Below are 26,443 nucleotides of genomic sequence, written 5' to 3'. Positions count from 1 at the left end.
GCCTGGCCAGGCTCCATCTGGTTCCCATAAGGCCGTCCTGGCTGGCTGTCTTGTCTCCAGATGCATATCGGGTACCGAGGTCCTGCAAGTGGCCTCCCCCATTCCCAATGGGATGCTCGGGGCTGGGACACCCCGGAGAGCATGCAGCCTGTCTGAGCGGGGAGGCTGGGAGGTGGCAGGCCCTGGGGTGCCCCACAGGCACCTCAGTGGCTCGGAGCCATTCGGGCACCCCCCAAGGTTTGCTCTGGCTGGGATGGAATTGCTGTCTGTAAAGTGTTGGGGGGTGGGGGGGATGGGAAGACCGGGAAAGTGGGGAGCTCTGAGTTTTGGGGAAGCTGGATACTCCCTAGGAAACGTCGATGGATAAAAGCGGAGGGACATATGGATTGAGTTTTTCCAAAGAATACACAGGGATTGAAAAATTAAAGGGCAAGGAGAGGGGCTGGAGTTCATTTATACCATTGGGTGTTTCTCCCCCAAAGCATATGTGGGGAGTTTTCCCGGCAATTAAACCACCTAAAACCTCCTGAGATGGGAACCAGGCACGGAGTCAGCCAGTGACCTCTCACCCAGCGAGGCAGCTGAGCCCCTGCCGGCCCCCCCCCCCCCACCCCCGGTTCCGAGCACAGGCTCCTGCCTCGCTCACCCCGAGACTGATGTGAGGAAGTGATGGCCGGAGTTCCCGGGCCAGCTCCGCGCCGAGTGTGGCCTCCGGGGTGTCGAACTCAATCAGAGAAGGGGCCAAAATCTAAAATCCAGCCTAAATCGCGGGCCGAATGGTTTACTGAACAGTCATAAACTGTCATTGTGATGGAAACGCAGCGGAGTGCAGTGATGACAGTGCGGTGCGGGCCACATTGCAGGGCCTGGCGGGACGGATTTGGCCCGCGGGCCTTGTGTTTGACACATGTGCCTTAAGGGCTGCCTGCCTGGGCTCCTCCTCTGCGAGTTCCAGAAGGTTCTCTACGAGTCACCTGGAGACCAGTGGGTCAGGCCTTAACCTCCCTGGGCCTCAGGTTCCCCGTCTGGTCCATGGGAATCATACGGCTCTGAGCTCAGGAATGAATTCCTAAAAGATTGAGAATTAAGTGGGTAAGCACATGTAAAATGCCCAGATCTCTCCGCCTTGTAAACTTGTGTTTGGCACTCAAAAAAAAAAAAAAAAAAAAAAAAAAAAAAAAAAAAGCTGTAATTCTTATTGCATGTGATGTGTAGATCGATGCCTAGAGTGGAGTTCTCTAACTCGGGACTTGATGAAGGCAACAGAAGGATTCGTTGATGATTCCTTTATTTAGTCAACAAATATCTATTGAGGGCCGAGGTTGGGAGGTGCCATTTGAGCGAAGAGTTGAAGGAGGTAAGGGAGGGAGGGAGCCACACAGACCCCTGGAGGAAGATGATGGAGGTGACGGGACAGTTGGTGCGGGCCTGGCGTGCTTTAGGAGGAGGAGGGGGGCGGAGGAGAGGGGGGGGTGAGGTGCCAGAGGAGGACAGTGGAGTTGTTTCTGGGCAGGGGTGTTTGTCAGACATGCCTGCTGGGCTCCAGCTGGGCTGCTGGAGCCACAGTCTTGGGCACTGGGCTCTGGCTGTGAGTCGGGGTGTCTTTGTGTGACTCACCTCGCAGTACTCAGAGGCTCTGTCGCACACTCCCCCCTGCATCCGGGCTGAGCCTGACCTCTCTTTAACCTCTAGGTTTGGGTGGGCGGTATATAGACTTCTTTTTAATCATAGTAAAATGCACACAACATAAAATGTAGCATCTTAACCCCAAAATGCACAGCTCCGTGGCAGGAAGTACATTCCACATTGTTGTGCTGCCATCACCTCCATCCACAGAACTCTTCATCTTCCCAAACTGAAACTCTGTCCTCGTTAAACAGCTAACTCTCCACCGTTTCCCCAACCCCTCACCCCTCAACCCTATCCCCACCACCCCTGTCCCCAGCCCCTGGCAGCCATCACTCTCCTTTTGAATTGGACTGTCTTACATATCTCACATAAGTAGAATCACACTAGATTTGTCCTTTGGCGACTGGCTTATTCCCTCAGCCCAATGTCTTCCCGGTCCCGCCATGGAGGAGCATATGTCGGAATGTTCTTCCTTTCTAAGGCCAGGTGATATTTTGTTGTCTGTACCTTGTTTTGTTTATCCATCCATCCATCCATCCACTCATGGACCCTCGGGCTGCTCCTGCCTTTTGGATGTTGTGAATAATATTGCTGTGTACGTGGCTATGCAAATGTATCTTCAAGTTTTTGGTTATTTGGGGGTCTAAAACATGAAGTGGGATTGCTGGATGATAGTCATTCTATTTTCAGTCGTTTGAGAAACTCCCACACTGTTGTCCATAGCAGCTGCGCTTCTTTACAGCCCCACCCACAGAAACAAGGGTTCCCGTCTCTCCGCGTCCTTCCCGCGTCCTTCCCGATGCTTCCTAGCTCTGCTCTCTCGCTTTGGGTTCGTTGTTTGCCTTGAGAGGAGACATCTCAGTGGGCGTGAGGTGTTGTCTCCAGTTTGTAAATGGTTCTCGTGGAAGCCACCAGGCTCCGGGGTGGCTGGTTAGGCAGCAATGGCTAACCTAGACTCTGAGGTCCTGGTCCCGGTGCTCCCTGTCTCTCTGGTTGTCACAGTGGCTTATCGTTCTACGATGGCAAGTGTACCTGCTCACTAGCTCTGCCATCTGTACTTCCCAGTTTTGTGTGTGTGCGTTTTTTGTTTTTATTTTATTTATTTATTTATTTATTTATTTATTTTGTGTGTGTGTGTGTGTGTGTGTGTGTGTGCGCGTGCTTGGTCAGAATTAAGTCTAGAGAGGCTGCCCCCCAAAAAGGCCATTGGAAAAGCATGTTGAGAATCTTCCTATTTTCAGAAGGATGGGACACCCCTCCCTCCTCGGCGTAATGTAACCCTGTACACAATAAGCAGTCACTTCCCGCCTGTCCCCCTCCCCCCAGCCCCAGCCCACCATTAATCTGCTTTCTGTTTCTGGGGATTTACCTCATCTCATTTCACATCCATGAGACCATATAACATGGGCACTTTGGTTTCCGGCTTCCTTCACCTCGTATAGGTTCCTCATGGGGCGGCATGTGCCAGAACTCCATTCCTCTGTCGCCGAGTAAGACCCCATTGTGTGGAGAGGTCACTGTCCGTTCATCAGTTGAAGGACATCTGGGTGTTTTTCCACACGTGGGCTGCTGTGAGTCCCGTTGCTATGAACATCCGTGTATACGTTGTGTTTTGTTTGAGTGTCTGGCTTTGACTCTTTGGGGTATACGTATCTAAGGGTGGAATTGCTGGGTCCCGTGTAACTCCATGTTTAACTTTCTGACGAACCGCCAAACTGTTTCCGACAGCAGCTTACATCTTACGTTCCCACCAGGGACGTAGGAGGGCTCCAATTTGTCCACATCCACATCAACACGTGTTGTCTTTCATTTCCCTTACGGCCGTCCTGGTGGGAGTGGAGCGGTATCTCATGGTGGTTTTCGTTTTCATTTTCCCTCATGGCAGATGACACTGGGCTTCCTCCCACGTGCTTGCGGACTCTTTGTATGATTCCTTGGGAGAATCGTCTACTGAAGACCCAGATATCTCATATACCCCCGGCCTCAGAACTTCACTGAAGGGGAGGATCATCCATGTTTTTTGTTTGTTTTTGTTTTTGTTTTTTTGTAGAGGAAGAGACTGAGGCTAAAGAGAGGTTAGGGTGCTCCATATTTATTTGTTTGTTTGTTTGTTATTTACTTTTATTTAAAAGAATTTGTTTCCCTATCGCAAAAATTAGATAACTACACCATCAACAGCAGCAACGTCCACAGAGTTACATTGATGGTGCATAGTTCACTGGGCATTCCCAATGTCCCAAAGAGCATAAAGCAGGGGGGGGGGGGGGGAGTAAAATAAAAAAATACTCAAAACAAATTCAAAACCCATGATGATGTTGGGGGGAGACTTGTGACAGTCTCTATCTTCTTTCACCGTTGGCTGCAGATAGTATATGTCAGCAGGACAAAGTACAATTTCACTTGAGTAAACCTTTCATACCAACTCCAGCACCTTAATTGTACCCTGACTGTTAGCAGCAATCAGCACACTGGACTCCCAGCAGATATTAACAAGTGGCAAAGAGCAGTACCTGGAGTACTTGTATGGAGGGGAACAATCAGACTTAGCTGTGCTAAACCAGAGACCTCCATGTTTATGTAGGATCACTGCTCCATGTTTATTGAATCCGTGATGGAAAGCAAGGTTAACCTGACCCTGATATCCACACCACACACACTTTGCAGATGCTGGTGCCCAATGAGAGCGGCAGTCAGAGGTCTAGGGGTGTGGAGGAGGGGTGAGCACGAAGAACTGGGGCCCCGTGGAGAGCTTCAGGCGGGAGCAAGGAGCAGGTTCCACCTGCGTTGGCAGAGACAGACACACAGACTGGAAGAGTGCACGAATCTACCCTCTGAAGGGACTTGCACAGGCCAGGCCTGTGTCTGCAGCACAGAAAGACGGGGTCGGCGAGTCCGGCTGGGGGACGCTTGTGTTTCATGCTCTGAGCTCCCTTGTCTCCAAACTTGGCCACACGTGGCTCCCGAAGTGAATTCTGGGACGAACTGAGACAGACACAGCCTCACCCGGGGACGCACAAATGGAAGCAGTAAATCAGTGCCCTGCTCAGGCAGCGCCTGCAGCTGCAGGAAACCTGGAGGAGTGAGAGGATACTTCTGTTACACTCCCAGAAACTGGCTTCACAACCTGTGTGTGTGTGTGTGTGTGTGTGTGTGTGTGTGTGTGTGTGTATGTGTATATATGCATGCGCACGCACACACATGTGGGCTCTAACATGGACCCTTTAAGAAGCCTACATCTACCTCTAAGTGAGATTCTGGGCGGGGGGGGGGGGGGGGGGGGGGGGGGGTGATGAGGTGAAAGGGGTTCTGGGGACCCGAGGCTGAAGAGAAATAAGGACCAGAGCTGCAGCCCTCAGGCGTTGGCATGCAGCCTCCACTCTGGAAATGATGCTGAAATATTCAAGCCTCACTCCCCCATGGGCTTCCTGTTTCCTATTTGGCCTCTGGTTTCTAGGCAACCCATGAATACCCCCGGACTCCTGAAATGCACAGGTCTCCAAGTGTCCCTCCGACTCCGAGGCTCACGTCTGTTAACGAGTTTCCCATCTGCGGGGCCTCCCAGGGCCGCCCATCCACTCTGCCCTCCCCAGAGGACAACGGGCACTGGGAAGATGCCTTGTGGTTCGAGGTGTGTGTGTGTGTGTGTGTGTGTGTGTGTGTGTGTGTCCCTTCATGGGTTAGAGTCCTCCCGTTTTAATAAATCCCGCAAAGTCAGTTTGGCTGGATCTGGGGTGGGGGATGGGGCAGGAGATTGAGGGTTTACTGCTTTGATTCAGGAAAGAACCAAGTCTTGGCAGGGGCCCAGCAGCTGGGAGGGAGGGAGGTGGGGGGATTGGCGCAGAGCTCGACCCGCTGGTGTGCTGTCGGCTGGGTTTCTTTCTCCTACAAAGGAGCAGAGGGTGCTTTTGATTGGGGGAACTCTGCTGGGCTTGGGGGGGGCGAGGGGGACGTGAAGCCTGTTCTCAGATTCGTGGCGGCCTGGTTTCTGAGTGCAGAGGGCTTGTGGGGGCAGAGGTTTGGGGAATTGCCATTAATTTTTGCGTTGAGTGTAATGAAAGCAAAAGGGGATTTTCGAAGTTAAATGGTACTTCAAGGCTTTCTAACAAAAACCAAGAGCCATCTGCATCCCCTAGCGCCCTCCCAGCCCCGGCCCCACAGGCAACCACTTGTACGTCCTTTAGCTGGTTTCAAATCTTCACCTCCATATTTAAAGGCTATTTATTCATTTCACTTCTTTTTCATTTCAGACATCCTTTATTAACTGCCACTATGAAAAATAAGGATTTATTTATCTTACCTGCCACACACACACACACAGCACACACTCCACCACCTCACAGTAATGGATGGCACTGTTTAAAAATCAGTATTTGCGTCTTAGCCAGTTTGGCTCAGTAGATAGTGCATTGGCCTGTGGACTGAAGGGTCTCAGGTTTGACTTGGGTCAAGGGACATGCCCAGGTTGTAGGCTTGATCCTCAGTCGGGGGTACGCAGGAGGCAAGCTGATCAATGGTTCTCTCTCAACACTGATGTTTCTATCTCCCTTTCTCCCTTCCTCTCTGAAATCAATACAAATATATTTATTTTTAATCAGTATTAGCATTACTCCTGGGTAAATTCTGCACCCAACTCAGTCTCCTCTTGCTGGGTTGAGTGGCTGCCACCTTCTGCCCTCCCATGTTGAGTACTGCCCTTGTTGTCTGCTTTGTCCTTGAGGTGCATGTCACTAACCTCTCTCCAAAGTCCCCTCTCCCAGGGACCTGACCCTGAGTGATGGACGCTTGTTTTTCTCTGGGCTCCGTGGCCCCGCCCTCAGCTTCTGCTCTGCCTGGGCTTCAAAGAGCCCAGGGCTGTGTTCCCTTCGCCTTCTCCTGGAAATTCCTCCTCCTGAGTTGCTTGTAGACCCTATCTTTCTCCTTCTTGATTTATTCCCTCACTTTAAAAAAAAAATGTTTTTAATGTTTTTATTGATTTCAGAGAAAGAGAGATAAAAACATCCATGATGAGAAAAAGAGAATCATTGACCGGCTGCCTCCTGCCCACCCTCTACTGGAGATGGAGCCCAAAACCTGGCCAAGTGCCCTGCCTGAGAATTGAACCGTGACCTCCTGGTTCATAGTATGTTGATGCTCAACCACTGAGCCACACCCACCGGGCTATCCCTTCATTTTCTGTGGAGCTCCTGCTCCCGTCGCTTCCTGAGAAAGGGGCACGGGAGGCGATTTAACGTTGTGCACAACCAGGTGTCTTTAGCCTGCTCTACCAGGATTACGTGTGACTACAAACAGAATAGGGGACCAGAAGGCATTGCTCCCACTGTTTTGAAGGTGTCATTCCTTGTCTTTTAGCTCCTGGCTGCTGGCAAGCAGCCGCATCCCCTCTCGGTGCTGGTCTTTGCATGCGACTCTTCCTCCGCCTCACAGGCTGATATGATCACCCCTTGGTGCTTGGCGGGCTGACAGGCCGAGATGAAGCACCGCCGTGTGGGTCCCTCGTCATCCTCTCGCTGGCCCTTTGGGTTCTTTCAGCTGGTGATTTATGGCCTTGGGGCTGAAACTGTTTCTTGCATTTGTTTATTGATTGTGCTTTGTTCTCAGTTCCTCTGGTCTCTTCCAGTCTGGTGAAACGTCTTTGGTCTATTTGGCCTTCTTGTTTTCCTTCTCTCTGTCTTTTTGCTCTGTTTGGGGGGAGTTCCATGAGTTCGTATTGCATTGCCCCCTCCCACCCCCACGGAGTTTAGTTTATCGTATGTTACATTTTCAAGGGCTGCTGCTTTTTCTCTGGGTGTTTTCCTTTATATATAGAATCCTCTATTTCTTAATCTTGATCTTTCTGGAGGTTATTATAATGGTTTGTTATCTTCAGCACCTTACACTACTATTTCCTGGGTCCTTTTTTCTGTTTGTTTTTGTAGGCTTATTGTGATGTCTGTCTTTAATGTTGGGGGCTGACTGATATGGATAAAAAAAAAAAAAAAAAAAAAAAAAAACATGAGCCAAAACAAAATCTGAGCAAAGTCTAATCAAAAGGTTACCTTCTAAAGGAAAAAAAATCAGAGTGGGTCGTGTGTGTGTGTGTGTGTGTCCCCAATAAAATGCTTTGGTAGGTAAAATCCCAAATCGGATTGCATATACTATACACTGTTTGTTTTATCTGTTATTAAAAACTATTGACACTCAAGGAATAAAAAGTAAGAAAATTTCATTTGCATTAAACTTGTTTTCAATAAAACAAGTGCATGGTAAACGCCCCTATTCTTGAATTAGTCACCAGATAAGTGAAAACTTATTTGGATCATTACATTCATCATAAATCTACAGCTACGTGAATAGTATTAGTGATTCAAAGTTTCTGTAAGCTTTTTATTTTTTTCATTAAAAAACTTGGTTTTCAAAACTCAGTCCAATCCCTAGCAGATAAGAATAATTCTATTTACTTTGGAGATGTAATAACGTGGTGATTGTTTAAATAGTGTTTTCTGAGCATTTCCCAAAAAAACATGAGCAGAAGACAAAGTGTGTGTGTGCGTGAATGTGTGTGTGTGTGTGTGTGTGTGTGTGAGAGTGTGTGTGTGTGTGTGTGTGTGTGTGTGTGTGTGTGTTTACTAGTCATCGTCCCCCATTCTGGGACCCTGGGCTGCCTGAAAGGAGACAGGGAGGGCTGTGGGCCTGGGCCACGCCAACTGAAGCGTGAAAGGACACTGACCCCATGTGGCCATTTGTGGAGGTGCAGTAGCCGGAGAGGCATGTTGGCACCAATGGGGGTGGGTCCCCTGGCCCTTTGACCTCAGCCACAGTCTTCAGGCTCTTCCTGACCAGCCCAGCTCTGTCCCTACTCACAGCACAGGACCCGTGGGGAGGGACTAGGTCCCCTCAGAATCTGCTGACTTCTCCTCTGGTGACCTGTCCCCATCAGCGTCCTCAACTCCGTGCTGTTATTAGACTGCAGCTTCTGGACCCTCTGAGCTCAGCATGGGCACAAGGGTGCCATGGAGGGGAGATGGGCATGAGCTCAAAGGATAGGAAAGATTTTGAGGGGCAGTGAGTACTGTTTCTCACCCATCCTCAGGCCCCCAGAGCACAGGGCACAGGGTCCAAACATGGTGAATGCTCACGTAGGAGTGCAGAGTGAGCAGACACGTGCACACACCTGCATCCCAGCTGAGGGGAAGGCCTGAGTGAGGCCTGCAGGCCGGTTTGAGAACATACATGGGGCGGCCAGTAGAGCCGCCTCTCAGCGAAGGTTCCAGCTTAGGCAGAGCGCTGAATTCTCCCATCTCTGAGTCACCAGCCCCAGTTCTGTGTTCTTTCTCTGACCACAGAATTTTCTGGAAGGGAAGGGACCTGAATGCTGCAGTCTGGGCTAGAGGACGGAGTGGGTGCACAGCCGGGCAGTGGAAGCCTTTGAGTCATTTAGGCTCTGTCTCTGCATCGCCACGGGGATCAAGGTCCCACGTAAAACAGATGCCGGGCTTGAGCCAGGTGAGGACCGAGAGGCTCGGAAAAGTTAAACAGTTAGGTGCCAAGTCACAGCCACTCCCATCTGTAGGAAGCCAGGCTGGGGTTTGAACGGCAGCAATGAAAATGCCACGCAGGCCAGGCTGTGGAGCTCCAGAGCCCACGCCCAGCCCCCGGCCTCCTGCAGCTTTTTAGGGAACAAAAGCCCCACTGGTCTCCCCCACCTCAGCCCGCTCTCCCGCTCTCCATGCAGCCGGCCTATTGTCCAAAAGGCAAATCCGGTTCCATCACGCCCTGCTCCAAACTGCCACGGCGGGTGTGTGTGTGTGTGTGTGTGTGTTTGAGGGGGTGGGGAGGTGAGGCCAGATCATTAGTCTCGGCGGGCCTGCCTCCCCTTGTCCCTTGCCCTGACCACACCATGCATCCTTCTGTCACTACTCTCCCTGCCCTCCCCCGTTTCTTTTGCCTGCCTGCCAGCCCTGCTCCTCCGGCCTCAGTTCAGGTGCCACTGTCCCCAGGAAGCGTTCCTGCCCCCTTCGAGATTGTCTAGGGCCGTGGTCGGCAAACTCATTAGCCAATAGAGCCAAATATCTACAGTACAACGATTGAAATTTCTTTTGAGAGCCAAATTTTTTAAGCTTAAACTTCTTCTAACGCCACTTCTTCAAAATAGACTTGCCCAGGAAGAGCCACACTCAAGGGGCCAAAGAACCGCAGTTTGCCAACCGCGGGCCTAGTGCTGCACAGAGAAACCCAAAATGGGCGAAATGGTGATGCCTGGGATCGGCTGTGCAGTGCTCCAGAAGAAAACGGGGGCAGGAGACACCCGAAATAAGAATGGCAGAATGGTGTCATCCATGGACGCAGTTGGGTGGTGGATACGGGAGGGTGTGCTGTGGTATCCTCTCAACGTTTGTGTGTGTTTGGAAGTTTCCAGAAGAAGAAATTAGAACATAACAAAGCCTGGCTGAGGAGCCTCAACCCCCGTGCCGCCTTAGTGCCTGTCCCTGTCTGTGTCCACCCCCCATCGCTTACCTCCCTGCGCTGTGAGCTGCCTCCTGTGAGGGCTGAGATGTACTGCGTTTTTGCTCACTTCTGTGTGCTGGCCTCGGGCAGAGTAACTGGCACAGGGTAAATACCGACACATCTTTGTTGCACGGCAGAATGGAAAGCTTTCCAGGTGCATTAGGGAGCTGGAAAGCAAATCACTGAAAATGTGTTGAATCAGAACAATGCCTATTGTCCTGCCTGCCCTCTGGCAGCGCTGAGTCTGTGAATGGCACTTGAGAAAATCCATTTAAATGGTGAAGGAGAAAGCAGGTTTAGACACTGGAGCCTCTGCAGTGTAGGAGGGAGGAAGGGTGAGTGGGTGTGTGATTGAAAGCTGTTGGAAGGTGAATACTGTAGATTCATTCATTCAATCACCAAATATTAGTTCAGTGTGTGAGCTTCTGAAATGTCTGCCACGTCAGAGATGCCATTTCTCCTGTCTTGCATGAGCGCCTTATATGAATGAAAATGTAAAAAAAAAAAAAAAAATTAAACTGAGTAAATTTTAAAGATCTTTTTGGCTTTATTCAAGTATTCATTCTAGCAGATAGGTGCTCTGAGGCTCTGCACAAAACGAAAGACTTTATCTGCAGAAGGGAGCAGGGACAAGGAATTTAGGCCAAAAAGAGTGGAGTGGTTATTGCAAAATTACTTTCCTTCAGGGAACAGGCAGGGGCCTATCGGGCAGATGGCCTAACAGGGGCTTGTCGGGTGATTCATGAATGACTGGTTACAGATTCCACTTCTGGGGAAAATGAATTGTTATTTAAGTCTCAGTTTGGTGACATCAGGCTCAGCATGAGCAACTCCATTTTGGGTCTGCTTGTTTTTAACAGAAGCTTGTGTTTGTTGGCCAAATGAGAGAGGCAGAGTAGCTTTTGTTTTGAAGGGGGAAGGAGTGTTTTGAGGGTGTTGTGTTTTTGTTTGTTTTGTGTGTGTGTGTGTGTGTGTGTGTGTGTGTGTGTGTGTGTGTGTGTATTTTGAGGGTGGGGGACCTAAAAGGAGAGAATGGGGTGGCGGAGGGGACAGTGAGATCTCTGGGCCCCACTCAGATGGACGAAAGGAGTAAGTTGGGGCCAGAGGACAAAGAACTATCTTTGAAGGACCCTGGGCTTCAGCACAGCTATTTCTCCACTTCGTCTTCTACGCCCTCTGCTCAGACCCAATGCTGCTTTTTTAAAAAAATATTTTTTTAAATTGATTTCACAGATGAAGGGAGAGGGAGAGTGAGAGAGAAACATCAGTGATGAGAGAGGATCATTGATTGGCTGCCTTCTGCACGCCCCACACTGGGGGATCAAGCCCACAACCCAGGCATGTGCCCTTGACCGGGAATGGAACCTGGGACCTTTCAGTCCACAGGCCAATGCTCTATCCACTGAGCCAAGCCAGCTAGGGCCCAGGGCAGCTTTAATACTCTGAGGTCTCGTGGTAGCCGTTAGCAGCGGGGACAGGAGAGAAACATCACCTCTGAGGTTGACAAGAAAGGCAACGAAGTTCTTTGTCGGCACATCTTTGACCCAGAACGGCAAGACTTCTGTGCCTGAGATCTCCCGTTCAACGCTGACTGGCTTCCACTGAGCCATACAATTCCTGAGGGTGGGCCCAATGTCTCCTCATCTCTGTATGACAGTCCCCAGCACAGTGTCTAACTCCAAGTAGGTGCTGAATCAGTGTTGGAAAAATCAATGAACTAAATGAGTGTGCTTGGAATGGTGTTGATTTTTCACTCTGCCCCCAACCTAGGATGATTAATCAAGCTCATCCATAGTCCATGTTCCTATAATTACTTGGTTACTGTGTTTATGTAGCGTTTAAGAACTCCCTTGGCCGAACTGGATTGGCTCAGTGGATTGAGAGTCAGCCTGTGGACTAAGAGGTCCCGGGTTCCATTCCGGTCAGGGGCATGTGCATTGGTTGCGGGCACATCCCCAGTGGTGGGTGTGCAGGAGGCAGCTAGTCGATGTTTCTCTCTCATCGATATTTCTAGCTTTCTATCTCTCTCCCTTCCTCTCTGTAAAAAAAAAAAAAAAAAAAAAATATATATATATATATCAATATAATATATTTGAAAAAAGAAAAGAAAAAGAACTCCCTTGTTCTCCCAAGCTTTGGGGAAATGGAAGCTTCAATAACAAGGGAAATATTCACCTGATGGTTTTCTGTCGGGGGGTTAACCTCAGCTCCCACCTTGGTGGCCTCCATGAAATCCTCGTTGCTAATGGGATTTTGCGTTTTTCCTTCTGCCTGCTACATCGAGAGAGACAGGCTCACCCCATCTGTTCATGAAGGGGCAGTGTATTCTCATCCGGACCCTGTCTGGTTAGGGCCTGGTTTTAGGTGGCTTGACCGACTTTGGAAAAGAAGCAGAGCAGAGAGAGGTGCCTGCTGCTGGGGCCAGGCTGTTTGGCAGGGAGGGGAGACCCGGGGCGAGGAGGAGGCGTGGGCATTAGCTGTAAGCTTCCCCTCGGAGACCTCACCGGTCTGGAACCTAAGAGGTGCGGGCATGAGGTTGGCCTCACCAGCTACTCATCTCTCTCCCCAGCTCCGTCAGTAGGCCTCTGGTGCCAGTTTGCTCCCACTCTTGTCTGGGTCCTTTCCCTGATCTTCTTCCCCAGCACGCTCCCTCCGCGCCACATCCCCACCTGGGACTTAAAACACATGAGCAGTGACAGACTGGTGCCCTTTGAACAATGTTCATTCATTCAGCAAACCTTTATCCATCCCCCAACGTGTATCAACCTCTAGGCTCTGGGGATATAGCAGGAGGCCAAATTCCTGACCACATACAGCTTTCAGTCTACTGTGTGTTGGGGGCAGAGGGAGGGGGAAGCGCTGTATTACTGGTAAACTAAGAAACTTTGTCACGCTGATGCATTCAACACCCCTCTCATTAACGGGGAGGCCTGACCAGGCCAGTGTCGGGACACTGGCGCCCTCCTCTGCGTTGTGAGGGGGCTGTAAGCTGGTCCGACGCTTGGAAAATTGTTTGGCACTTTCTGCTAATGCTACACATACCCAGGAATTCTCCTGGGTATATGTCCAACAGAAATGAGTGCTTGTGTCCACCAAAGACATACAGAAAGGCACAGACTAGAGTTTCAGAGCAGCTTTATTCCTCATAGCCAAACACTGGGTCCAACCCAGATGTCCCTCACAGGAGTATGAATCCGTTATTTCGAGGCCTGTTCGCACAAAGCAACATCACTCAGCAACACAAGACTGAGGCCGCAGGTGGTTAGAGAGAGCCTGAGGTTTGGCTTGGTGGGGGTGGGGAGTGGGGGACTTTAGCTGCCTCCTACAACCCCCCCCCCAACACCTCCCACACCTCAACATAACAAGAAAAGAAGAAAAACATCTTTAAGTGTGGTGAAATATTTAATATGGAAAAACTGATATTTTCTCAATCTTACGTACATGAGTAAGAGCACCTTTGGAAATTTTTGCTCTATTCATTAGGGTGCCTTCTACGAAGGAACTGCTCGGTCCATTTCCCTGGCTATCTTCTCCTAATCAAATGGGTCCTCCCTATATGTTTCCCTCCCCCCCTCTCCCCTCCCATTTGAGCTGGCACAAATAGCCGGCGGGTGTGTGTGTGTGTTTATGAGCCGGAAGCAGGAAAAGAGTCTCATGATTCTGGGTGAGCGTGTGTGTCTCATCATGGACCAGTGCCCTGTCCCCGGGCCTGGCACCTGGCAGCATCTCGGGGAAAGGTGGTTGGAAAGCCTAGCAAGAGCCACAGGTGGAAGGACAGAAAGGTTTTCGCCTCAGGGGGCTCCTCCTGGGGAAGGTCCTTCCAAAGCGGACCCACTACTGCCCTCTAGAGGTCAGCCCTGGGGACCTCAGGCAGCGCCCAGAAAGGGTGTGGTCCACCAGCCAGGCAAGTCCTATGAATGAGCCCAGTCTTCCCTCACACCCATGAAAGGGGCACTGTCCTGGGCCGCCTCGGCCCCTGTTGGTTTCAGCTCAGAAGGAGGATGTTGTTGCTTGAGGCTCTTTGGAGTTTCACAAAGGACAAGGAAAGGCACTGTAAGGCGGGCTTTACTTCTGACTTTTTTTTTTTTTTTCCTTCTCATTCCTCAAAACCGTTGGATGTGGAAAACCTTGCATTGACTTGTGAATTGCCAGTCTGTGTGTGTGGATGGAGGCGGGTGAGGACTTGAAGGGTCCAAATTCTTTTCACTCTCCTTGGAAGTTTCTCCAGAACTTGGCTGTCCATGGAGTAGCCTGCTCATTTCTGAGTAGCTAGGTCATTATTGGGGGCATGTTATCACTGGAGATGCTGAGGGCTTCTCTCCCCGACTCGTGTGCTGAGGTCCGATGGGCCAAGATGGTGCAGGGCGCCCCCCGGAAGTGAGGGCCTAATGTATCCTCGGGAGACAGTGCTGGGTGAGCACACTGGCTTGTCCGGGAGAGTGAGCACAGGAACGTTGTGTGCCGTGGCATCAGAGACTAGCTCAGAGGCATAAAGTGACTTACCAGCACGCTATTCAGTTGCACGCAAGTGAAACCAGCAATAGGTTTATTTCGTATATTGAAGGCAAAATTAGGAGTTAAATGCAAAACGGAGAAGGAAGCGGACAAGGAAAAACTGAAGACAAGTTGAAAAATCATGAACTTCATCTTTTCTTGGATGAGCTGCGGCTTAGCAGCTAGCTAAGAAGGCAGGCAGGATGGATGGGGCATCAGAGAAGATAGATCCAGTGGCTTGTGGATTCTCCAGAGCCTCTTGAGTGTGTGGCTGTGCTGTGTACCTGACACGCTGCCTGTTACACGGGTCTGCCCCATGACTCTCATAAACATTTCTCGGTGGCAAACGAATGCAAATAACCTAACTGTCCAACAAATGGAAACCTGCCAAATAAATTACAGTAGGTCCTCAGCATAGAATACCAAAAAGTGTTCATTTTTAAGTGTTAGAGTAGTTGAAGGAAACACTGTATTAAAAGGATAAGTAATAATATGGAGAGTTTGTTATGCTTTTTTTGGTTCCTCCCCAAGCATCACTAAAACAATAAAATAATTTTTTTTCCTAAATAAAATCATTGCTTTATGAGAATCTTAGTAGTGATGTTCATAAATATAGGCTCTCCACAAAGGATAACAAGTTAATTAAAATTTGCTTTAAAGCTAGACTAAAGGAACATAAACTAGGGCCTCAAAGGGTATTTTTTAAAGGCACACACCTGCAAAGACAGGAAGGAAGGAGGAGGAGGAGGCAAAAATGACAAAATTTAGGATCGCTTGGCTGCCGGGATGCACACAGGAGAGTCCCCGGAGATTTCTCACGTGACATGAAAGCAGACCAGGCAGGAAGGGCACAAAAGTCAGGAAGCTCCAAGGAGGAGTTTCTTAGAGAGGGTGACGCTGTGAGAAATAACATTTCCCTTTGTAATGTTAAACGGCCAAAGCTTTTTGTACTGAAATAATAACAATAGGGCAAAATAAACAAAGGAAAAGGAAAACTTTTTTTAAAAGACACCAAAAAGCTCATCAGGGTCTAATCAGGAAATAAAAACTAGAGATTATTTGCACAGAGAAAGCTCGATACAAAAGATTATTAACTGTCACAGTGGCTTGGGGTAAGGAGGGATTCCCTAGTAAAAAGTGAATAGAATTTTCTAGAATACAAGAATATAGCAGCCACCGCCTGCCCCAGCTGAGACTGAGTGCCAAGGAAGACCCTCCCCTCCACTCCCAGAGCTGAGATCCAGAGCGGGCACAGCCTGGCTCAGGAGGATGACGTGGCTGTGCTGGGGAGGGCGCACCCATCCTCCTGAGCCAGGGCTGGGCCCTCTCCAGGTGCCTGGATCTCAGCTCCGGGGCGGGGTGTGGTCTTCCTTGGCACCCTGTCTCAGCTGGGGTGGGTGGCGGCTGCTGCTCTTGTATTCTCGTGTCACCCCATATAGTAAGAGCCAGGCGTTCTGCTGAAAGAGTTCATAACTAACCAGGTCCAGGGAGACGTGGCTCCTTTCCAATAAGGAGGGCTGGGCGAGGTGAGCCCGTCCAGTAGGTGTCAGGAGGCAGGACTAGACTTGGGTCTCAATCTCTAGTTCTGATCCTGCGCTAACCGGTTGCGTTTCTCTGGGCAAGTTAACGTTAACTCCGGCCCAGTTTCTACATCAGCAACTGGAGGCGACTGGACCAAACCCAAGGCCAGTGCATCCTCGCAGGCCACTTCACGGCTGGCAGGTCGTGGGAAGGAGGGCATTGAGCTGCTTTGGTCGGTGTGTTTGAGGTTGGTTGATTTCCTCCTGGAAGCACTTTATAAAAGCAACATTCTGAGAACAACTCTCCATCTCCTGACAACAACCCTTTTCTCCCCCCCTCCCCCACTTCACCCCACCACCTGTTAGACCTAACTGATCCATCCTCCACTATCCCTCCCTCTAACGTGCCACGTGAGTATCAAGTAGGCACTAGGAAGAGCCACCGATGTTTTTATAGAACCAATATTTTCCTCAAACTTGTCAAGAAGTGAGTTGCCTGAGAATAACCTACCTACTGCTGGCTGACGTCACTGAATGGGTACACAGTGAATGACGCTGTGGCTTTAGTTCAGCCACCACTGCATCCTTGCTCAGTGTGCTTAGCAGGTGAGGGACAGTGTGCTCGGTCACCAATGTCTCGTCACCTCCTCCCAGGCTCCTGCACCTTACAACAGCAGAGCTCACCTGTCCTCCTTCCCTGGTGGTACCAGCTCCCTTCAATTTTCTTTTCTTTTTTAAAAATATATTTTATTGATTTTTTACAGAGAGGAAGAGAGAGGGATAGAGAGCTAGAAACATCGATGAGAGAGAAACATTGATCAGCTCCTCCTGCACACCCCCTACTGTGGATGTGCCCGCAACCAAGGTACATGCCCTTGACCGGAAGTGAACATGGGACCTTTCAGTCCGCAGACTGATGCTCTATCCACTGAGCCAAACCGGTTTCGGCCAATTTTCTTGATGCAGAATTCACTTCACTAGTTTCAGTGGGATCCATCATCGTGGGTGTATTTTCTTTAAAGAAGGAGGGTGTGTGTGTGTGTGTGTGTGTGTTCGTTCGGGTGTGCAGGCATCTCGAGACAATATGCCCCATAGGCCTTGCCTACTGCTGGACGGTTATCTGAGTCGTCGTACTTGACAAATTGTCAGAAAACTGGAAATTCTGAAACAGTTTTGGGAAAATGCTTGCAATGATGAAGGGGCCAAGAAGGAAAGGTGCAAAGTTCCCGATGCCCCGTGTTTGCGGGACCTGCTCTCCTAAACCTTCTCTTTTGAGAATTGAGTGTCTACGATGGGCCACGTATAGAGTCAGGGCTACGGAGAAACAGGTGTGAAGAAAACACTGTCCTCGGCCTTGCAGTGCTTACAGTCCAGGGGAGGGGTCAGATACAGCCCCAGAGATGTCAATGCACCACACAGCCTACAAGAGGTCCAAGCAGGGGACTGAGGCACAGAAGCCCAGGAAAGAAACCGCAGTGAGAGAGGACGGTCAGGAAAGGCTCCCTGAGCAAAAGGCCTTAGATACGGAGTGGGAAGTGGGGTGGGGGGGGTTTCCAGAGGAAGACTCTATCACAGCCATGTGGGGCGGCAGGGTGAGGGGGGCCAGGTGGCTTCTGAGAGTAAGTGAGCGCTTAGGGTGGAGGGTAAGGAATTAGCAGAAATCGGGCCCGGGAATGCTGAGCAGAGGAGTGGCCATTGGGTTCGGCAGGCTGTGGACAGGCCCCCGGAGGGTTCTGCACTGTATCCCCCACTGAGGACTTGTGTGCGTCGCCCTTGGCTGAAGGGGGGCAGCCGGATTCCTGCTGTGATTTTGACTGGATGCACTTGGACACCGCAGTGCCGAGAAGGTGCCCTGCGTGAGGCACGCCACAGGCGGAAATCATGCCGAAGTGCGGTCAGACCGGTCTTCCAGAGCCTTGCGGTTTGGGAACGAGGAAGAGAGAGAGGGAAGGTGGGGAGACTGGACACGGATGGCTAGAAGCACAGTGCATCACGTGTGTTGTGAAGGAAGTACCTTGAGAGTCTTGGCAAAGCGCTCGGGCCTTCCTAACGGGGGCTCTGCCTGGCCTTCCGTCTGTCTGTCTACCCTAGACTGTAAGCGTCTCAGGACGAGGGTCAGGCCTTCCTTGTCTTTGCATGGCCTGGGTCTGGCTCAGTGTGTGGCACTTGGTAGGCATTCACTGAATGAAGGATGGAAGGGAGGGAGGAAAGGGAGGAGGGAGTAACAACTCATCCATCATGTATCATCTGCTGAGTGTGCCTGTCTTCAAGTTCACCTAGCACTGTCTACCTGTAGTTCATATCGTCCCTCTCTCTGGCCCACCTTTCCCTCCCCTGCCCTCCCTCCCTGGTGGTAGCAGCCCACACTATCCTCCTAAACCCGGATTCTTTCAGGGATCACAGAGTCTGTTCTGCAGAACTTACATCCCCGTATTCCTTGCAGCTGCTTCCTGTGTGCTACCATGCTAACCCCTTCTCAAGCAATCGCAACCTCCACAGTACCTAGACCACACTGACTGCTGATTGATTGGGAAACAGGCCCATCCCAGGAGGAGAGGGCAGAAGCTGGCGTCCCGGCGTGCCCGGCACCGTGCTGGTGCTGTGTGGACACTCAGAGCCTGGATAAAGTGGCCCAGGGAAGGGACCCTCGGGGACAGGACAGTTCTGCTGTCTGAGAGCCTTTGGCTCAGAGGCCCTGACCCCACGGCTCTCCTCTGAGGACAGATGGGGGGAAGGTGTCTGTCCTGCAGCGTGTGGGGTGGACAGAGGGTTTGATGGATGTGAAATGAAGCCCTGGAGCGGAAACCGTAAACCATCCTCTCGGAATATCCTTAAAAGGGGCGATTGCCAGCAAACAGGCTGCGGGACGCGCTGGCCTCCTCCCTGGCCTCGCTGACTTTGTCAGCTGCAGGTGAGAACGGAGAGACCTCCGGGGGTAAAACGTCTTGGAGGAACTGTGGGTTTGCATGTTTGCTTTCTGATCTGAACATCAAATGAACAAGGTGCAGGGAGATTAGCTGACGACAGCCTATGTTCCTGTGCAGAGAAATAAGGAAGACTCATTACCATCCAGCTCCTTTTGCCAAGAATCGTGTACTCCACGGGCAGAAAAGGACTCCCCAACCTTTCCAGACCTTGCAATAAAAGGCTGATCCAACTTCTCCTGCCTCTGACCTCACAGCTGTGAATGTTTTCGGCAGAAGGGATGCCTCCCTCACTGGATTGCCTGGGGCTGGTGTCAAGGATCTCTAGGATAGTCTGAGAGAAGTGCTCACATTTCTGAAATCAGTCCTTAAACAACCTTGTGAACGGTAGGTACTATGATCAACTCCCATTTTCTGGACGAGGAGACCGATACTCTGAGAGGGTAAGGGCACAGCCTATCAGAAGGACTTACTCTTTCCACGACCCTCTGTGGCTTACGTGAACTATGCAGGCTGAAAGGAGCGTCTGAAGGCTGTCTTTCCCCATCACACCTCTTCTGTGTGGCTAACATGAATTATAATATTTCGGTGGCAGGAACACTAAGCCCAAGCTTGGTGTAGGGTGAATAAATGTGTGGATGCGTTGCACAGTGGTTGCTCTATGTGGAGTCAGTGGACAAGAAACAGCTGAAGGGCAGGGAGCATCTTTCAGGCCATTCCTGGAGAGCCTACAGGGTGTGTCTAGCATTGGAGAGCCAGCACTGCCCAGCCCTCACGGGGCTTACAGTCCATTGCCAGAGACAGACGTTAAACAACTAACACTGCAGTAAAAACTAATCACAATTTCGTTACACGCAACTAAGTGTAAGCTGGGAGCTTTGCTCTGGTCCGAAGGAAGAGCGATTGGAGCTGCCTGGAGGAAGGCTGGCCCCTCTTGGGCAAGGGGATGCATTTAGGTAGGCAGAAGTCCAGGCAAATTAAAAGGGCAAAAGGAGGAGGGGACATTGCTTCCCACCAACAGAACCTGACCTGAGGGCGCCCAACCCTCCAGCCCCATTGCCTGTGGAGGGAAACTAGGAAAGAGGAGGAAGCCAGAGAAGGGAGAGGTCACTTTCTGCAGGCAGGCCATTGACAGAAAGTGAGGAGGAGAGTCGAAACCGGTTTGGCTCAGTGGATAGAGCGCCAGTCTGCGGACTGAAAGGTCCCAGGACTGAAAGGTCCCAGGTTCGATTCTGGTCAAAGGTATGTGCATTGGTTGTGGATACGGAGATGTGCAGGAAGCAGCTGGTCTGTTCCTAGTTCTCTATCCCTCTTCCTTCCTCTCTGTAAAAAATTTAAAAAAGTAAATAATTTTTTTTTTAAAAAAAGTGAGGAGAGCAGGCTTGCAAGCAGCCAGCCCAGGACTGAAAGGGTTAAGGGCTCGGGGAGGGGGCGGTCCAGAGCGGAGACGATAGCCCCGCCCACCAGAGGGCAGGGGCGTGGCCTCGAGGAAGGAGCTCTATGATTGGTCGAGAGGCAGGAGTTACGCTAGGACGGTACCAACGGTCGGGAGCCCGAGAGGCAGGGGGTGGGGGTGGGACCGCAGGCTCCGCACGGGGAGAGGGCCGGGAATGGCCGGGCCCGGGGCGGGCGGGAGCCACAGTGGCGGCATCGGTGCCGGCGGCTGGGACCGGTGAGCGCTGCGTTGGGGGGGTGGGGGGGCGGCCCCTCCCCAGAGGTGGCGGGGCAGCGGGGGCTGCGGTGCCCGGCGGCGGCGTGGGGCGGCCACGGAGCGAGCCTAGGGCCCCGGCAGGTGAGCGGCCGGAGGGGGGCGGAGGGTGTGTGACCCCGGGAGCCCCGGGCTCTGCCCCTGGGCAGCACTGGCGGGAAAGTGCGGGGCGCTCGGGGCGGGGCACGCGGGGCGCCTCCCCCGGGCAGCCCGGCGCCCGGGTCCTCAAGGGTCTCCGGGGGCCGCCGCCGGCCCCCGAGGGAGAGCGGCCGGGCCGCGTCACCCGGTCCCCGCGGGCCGGGGCGGCTGGTGGGACGTGGCCGCGGCTGGCCTGAGGCGCCGGCCTCACCTGGCTATGCCTCGGGCCGCCGGGGGTCCTTCTAGGGACGCGGTCACCTGAGGCGATGGGCACTGGGGCTGCCCTCACGTCCCCTCGGGCGCCAGTTGCGGGGAGGAGGGGCCCCCGGAGAAGATCGTGCACCCCCGGGCCCACCCGCCTCGTGGCCGGGAAACGCGGGTGACCTGCAGGCCCCGGGCGGGCAGAGGGGCAGCTGTGCCCAGGGCCGTGTTCCCCTCGGGGTCCTACACCCCCAAGCTTGTCCTCGGGAGCGATTTAAGGAAATGATAACGCGGGTTGCACTTGAGATTTCACTTCCGGGTGTGATGGCCCCACCCTCAAGAAAGAGCCTAAAATGTTGCTGTTAGTGACTGAGCGGTTGTCTAGCTGCGTCCTCGGTTGGTTGTGGGGTTTGATGTGAGTTTAGTTGTAATCGGGGAGGAAGAGAAGGAAGGGGTAGGAAGAGGTTGGAGGGAAAGGGAAAGAGGACAGGGCATGGTTGGTCATTAGGGAAATCTTAGTCCTTTCGTGGCCATATAGCATCATTTGGATGGCTGAGGAGTTTGTAATAATTGGGGAGATGGGAGATGCTGATTTGAGACTCTGGGCTTGAGTCGAGGGCCAGGTGTCAGGATATCATGTCCACCCTGCCAGTTGATCTCTGGAGGTTGGATTTCTCACCTTGAAAAGAAAGTAGGCATTATGGGATCCATTAGCTGCGAACGTGTAGGACTTTATAAACATGCAACCTAGTCATTAAGATTGCTTGATGACCAGTTATGCCTGTTCTTCTGGAGCTGTAAAGGGAATGCCCGGATTTCATTGGAGTCGGTTGGACACCTCAGCGTGCTTGCGTATGACAAATGTTCCTTGAGTTGATGCAGGACCTTTGAGCTAAGCCTTAGAGCGTGCCACATACAGAATATGGTTATCATCAAGACATGTCTTCCTGAATCCGAGGGGCAGTGTAAAGAAGCTAAATTACTTACCTAGACTCAGAGCCAATCTAAGGTAGATTTAAAATGTTTTGTTTTCAATTAACAACTTCTCTAAAGTTTGCGAAGGTGTTGGACTTTGGCCCCTAGAACCATACAATGCACTCAGTCCACAGGCAGCCTTCTGTATTTGAAAGTGCTTATCAAAGATAAAAAAGCACAAGCAAGTAATTCGGACTCTCAGCTCACAGTAGAGTGCAGTGGTAGGAATGAATGGAGATAAAAGATGATGGGGAAATCTTGGCACTCATAACATTCCTTCAGTGTGTCTGGTGAAAATGTGACATTCATTTGTTCTGTTTGTTTCTCTGGAACCAGTAGGACGATAGCTATGATTTGGTTAAAGAATGAAAACTTGAAAGCACATGTTCTACTCTTCTTTCTAGGTACTTTGAATTAATGAACAAACAAATCATTATTTACTGTTCCTATCTAATCCTCTCTCTCTTTTTTAAATTCTCACCCAAGGACTTTTTCATTGATTTTTTTTTAGAGAGAGGAGAAGGAAGAGGGGGAGAAACATCAATTATTGGCCTCCCAGACATGCCCCAGGGGAACTAAACCTGAAATCTAGGTATGTGCCTTGCCGGGAAATTAAACCTGAGACCTTTTGGTGTGCGGGACAATGCTCCAACCCACTGAGCCACACTGGCCAGGGCCATCAGCTAATCCTTATGTCACAGAGTTATTTCATATTGAATTGCTGATTCCTTGGCTTTTAGTCTGTTCTCTTGATTTCCATTTGTAGACTCCAACTCTTTCACACAGCCTTAAAGCTTCTGCTCTTTATCTTTTCTGAATTTTGAATTCCTAAATGTTTCTTTTCCTTGCTGGCAGTCGTCAGCTTCCCAAACTTTGTATGACCTGCAATTTCAGTGGTGTAAACCCTGAAGCCAGATACTTGAGCTCTTGAATTGATAACTTTTTACAGTAGTAACCACAGTGGTTGTGTCTCGGTGAATGCTGCAATCACAGACAGAATCAGAAGGCTGCTCTTTGTTTTCTGTGGCCATAGTTGCAGACAGTAAAAAGGAGATAATCTTCTGACGCTGGTGTCACGTCACTCCAGGACTACGTGCTGGTGGTTTGTAGATGGGGTGGAAAGCACAGTTGCAATGAGGCACTACAGTTTGTTGTAATAGTGATGGTGATTGGGGAACTCTTCTCTCTGTACCTAACTGTACATAGCATAGAGTAGATGCGCAGGAAATATTTGGTAGGTGAATGAGTGAATGGAAAACAGTATGAAGAAAGGGAAAAATTCTAATACATAGACTAAATCGTTTCATTCCTCTTTAAAAAAAAAATGTTTTGGATTCCTGGTGAAATTATGTGGTGGGTATCTGTAAAGGGTGTTCCTTGCTGGAGCTGCTCTGAGATCAGATTGTGTGATTATGTGATGCTATAGCCACCTGCAGCCTGTGGTGCTCCGGGCAGGTGAAGCTTCACAGACTTTACTTCCGTCTTCTCTGCTTAGGCCCACGGTCGGCAAACTGCGGCTCTTTGGCCCCTTGAGTGTGGCTCTTCCTCAAAATACCACGGCCTGGGCGAGTCTATTTTGAACAAGTGGCGTTAGAAGAAGTTTAAGTTTAAAAAATTTGGCTCTCAAAAGAAATTTCATTCATTGTTGATATTTGGCTCTGTTGACTCATGAGTTTGCCCACCACTGGCCTAGGCTAACTAGGCCAGTGAGAAGTTAGATTGATAGTATTTTTGCAGTAATAGAAGGACTATATCTCTTGGTGATTGCCAGTAACACTGAGACCTAACCCTCGCTGAATGCTTCTCCAGCAGCTCTTCATGCTACGCCTCTCCGTCCTTCCCTGACCCGCCGTGTTACTCCCAAGGACAAGAGACTCATAGCACAGGCCTGGGGTATGGACAGGAGCCCTCATTAGCACAGGCCTGGGGTATGGGACAGGAGACCTTACTTTGCAACTAAATCTAGCTCTGACCCACTGATAATGCCAATATGATTGCTGGAGAGAATGTAATGTAAAGATCTAACAACGGTATTATCTTTCTTACCCAGAAGTAAAAGAGGAAAGGCCTGGCTCTGCACTTGATGTCTTGGGGTGTGTGTGGGGGGCGGGGGGAGGGTGTCAGTTATCCCGGTATAAGATAAAAGGAGGCTGATGTAGAAAAGAGATAGTAAGCTTTGGTGTGTGTGTGTGTGTACTTTGGTGGGGTCTGTACTTTCTGAGACGGTAACAACCATATGGAGGGGAGGGTACGATATGAAAGGAGGTCAAGGAATGTGAAACATGAATGAGTATAGAACCAAGTACAGGTGAGGCAGTGAAGTCCATCATTCCATCTCTCAAATGCTGACTCTCTGCTTTATGTATAGAGCAGTACCTCATTTACTACTGTAAGGGAATAAAGTATTATGTACAAAAAAAAATCTTAATTTACCTATACTTTTTGTGGAAAAAAATTACAGTGTATTATGTGCTTTGTTTGCTTTTTAAACAGTATGGCTTAAACAAGGTCATTCCTGGCATCCATTACGAAGAGTAATGGAGTGGGGCTTTGAGGTGATTGAAATATGCAGGTTGTTTGCCCTGTCTGCTTTTTGAATTCTTAATCTGCTTTTTATAGTCAATCTGTCTCTTCTTCCAAAGGTGGGAAAGCTGTGCTGTTGCTGTAGTTAGTGTCCTTGCTGCCCTCTTTTTAATTTGCAGCTTCTGGTCTGTGGAGTAGCAACCCAGATAACTCTGCCTCCTGCAATTGAATGTAAAGCAGCTAAATAGGCTTCATGAGAGTCTGCAGCCTCTTCTCTGTTAATGGGTGAACTTCGGCTGCCCCCAAACCTTTTACTTATTTCTTGTTTCCTATCCTGGTTTAGATCAGGAGTGGGGAACTGGGGCTGGCCCTGCCAAGGCATTAGGGGTGAGAGTTAATTAAATGTTTGACCAGTTGCAAAGTAGCAGGCTAATTTTTAAATTGATAATTTTAAATGGTCTGTGAATATCATAAACATCCAAATGGCCTTGGCAGAAAAAAGGTTCCCACCCCTGATTTAGGCAGTGAACTTCACTATATATAGGTGCGTTTATGTTCCTGTTGTCCTTTCTGTAGAAAAAGAAAATGATGTGCAAGTACTAGTATTGGTTCTTGTTTCAGAAAGCATTGCCGCTACCACTTGAAACTCTGGGTCCAGCCCTGTCTTGTATCACTCATGGGCAGTTCCTGGAGCATTTCCAGCTCATCTTTACTCCCAGTCCCACCAGTCCCAGGATCCAGGCTGACAGCAGTATTGCCTTAAAGGCTGGAAACAGAGTATGCAGAAGGCAGCGATTTAGAATTGAGTGTATAAAATTGGTATACAAAACTGCTATTTCTGCATTTTTTGGAACTTAGTTTCCCTGTGTCTGTAAAAAGAGGCCACCTATAAACCAAAGAGCTGAAGAAATTGTTCAACAGAGACCATAAAGGTCTCTCCTCCTTGCTTTTCACTCCTTTTATTCAATAACTTTTATTGAGGACCTCTCATGTGCCCTGCACTGGGCTAGCTTACTTGGAAGTACAAAGGGAGTAAAACATATCTCCTGTCCTTAAGGAACTCACAATAGTAGAGATAGGCATTCCAAAAAGGTGTGTGTGTGTGTGTGTGTGTATGTGTGTGTGTGTGTATTCAAGGGATTATGGCTGGAGCCACCAAGCCATAATTCAGCAGAGACCTGCTTGAGGTTCTGCTTCTAAAGTGATTTGTGGCCTGTCAGCTTGACACCCCTCTAGAACTTAAGGTTTAAAAATATGAAGTGTTATTGTTGCATAAAGTTTTATATACCTTTCCAAGAACTGTAGTGAACCTAACAGTTAAGATGGAAAACATGAAAATTTAACGGAAAATGTTCTATTAACTGAAATTTGATATTTCCACACTATATAGAAATTGCATCCCACAGTAAGCCTTCAATAGTTATACACTAATAACAGAGCAGTGAAATACCTGAAACTCAGGAAGGTTCATTATTCTGGGCCCATATGAAACAAAATGCAAATTCTTAGGCATTTCCAGAGTTTTAGATCAGTGAACACTGCCTGTGTTGGCTTTTAAGAACAGACTTCACTAGCAGTCTGAGCTAAAAACATTTTTTCTTTTGCATTTTCAAGGAGGATGGTTAGAGGGCTGCCCTAAATCAAGGTTTAAATGGGACAGATTGCAGGCATTAAGTTTTTTTCAAAGAGGGAACAAGCACTGTTGCCTATTTCATTTTTACTCTCACACCCAGGAGGAAAGAAAGGCTACTTAATGCTTCATGATGCCCACTGAGTATTTCAGGTTGGCTTCTTTCATAGGAACTGTCAGAGGATTACACCTCAGGGATTCTGAGCTTACGGAGAGG

General features: G+C 50.0%; 1 protein-coding gene and 1 non-coding gene across 6 annotated transcripts in view; one reads left to right on the top strand and one right to left on the bottom strand.

Annotated features, from left to right (window-relative positions):
* Positions 1-4,147: 4,147 nt before the first annotated feature.
* LOC118721800 lies at positions 4,148-4,307 on the bottom strand. The gene has a single exon (XR_004988824.1). It is a non-coding gene; the product is annotated as a small Cajal body-specific RNA 3 (non-coding RNA).
* Positions 4,308-20,684: 16,377 nt separating this feature from the next.
* Positions 20,685-26,443, top strand: part of FAM20B (FAM20B glycosaminoglycan xylosylkinase) — a 36,955-nt gene continuing 31,196 nt past the window's right edge. The window contains exon 1 of one of the 5 annotated variants that reach the window (XM_036442373.2): positions 20,685-20,843. The gene's annotated coding sequence lies outside the window, so the exon portion shown is untranslated. Of the gene's footprint in view, positions 20,844-22,086; positions 22,108-26,443 lie in introns of those variants that run through there. The other 4 variants (XM_036442374.2, XM_045583181.1, XM_036442376.2 and 1 more) reach the window with 4 other exon arrangements.

This window comes from Pipistrellus kuhlii, unplaced genomic scaffold, assembly GCF_014108245.1.
Source record: "Pipistrellus kuhlii isolate mPipKuh1 unplaced genomic scaffold, mPipKuh1.p scaffold_m20_p_18, whole genome shotgun sequence".
Taxonomy (NCBI): domain Eukaryota; kingdom Metazoa; phylum Chordata; class Mammalia; order Chiroptera; family Vespertilionidae; genus Pipistrellus; species Pipistrellus kuhlii.
Note: the sequence above shows the minus strand (reverse complement) of the source record. Positions and strands in the feature narration are given on the sequence as shown.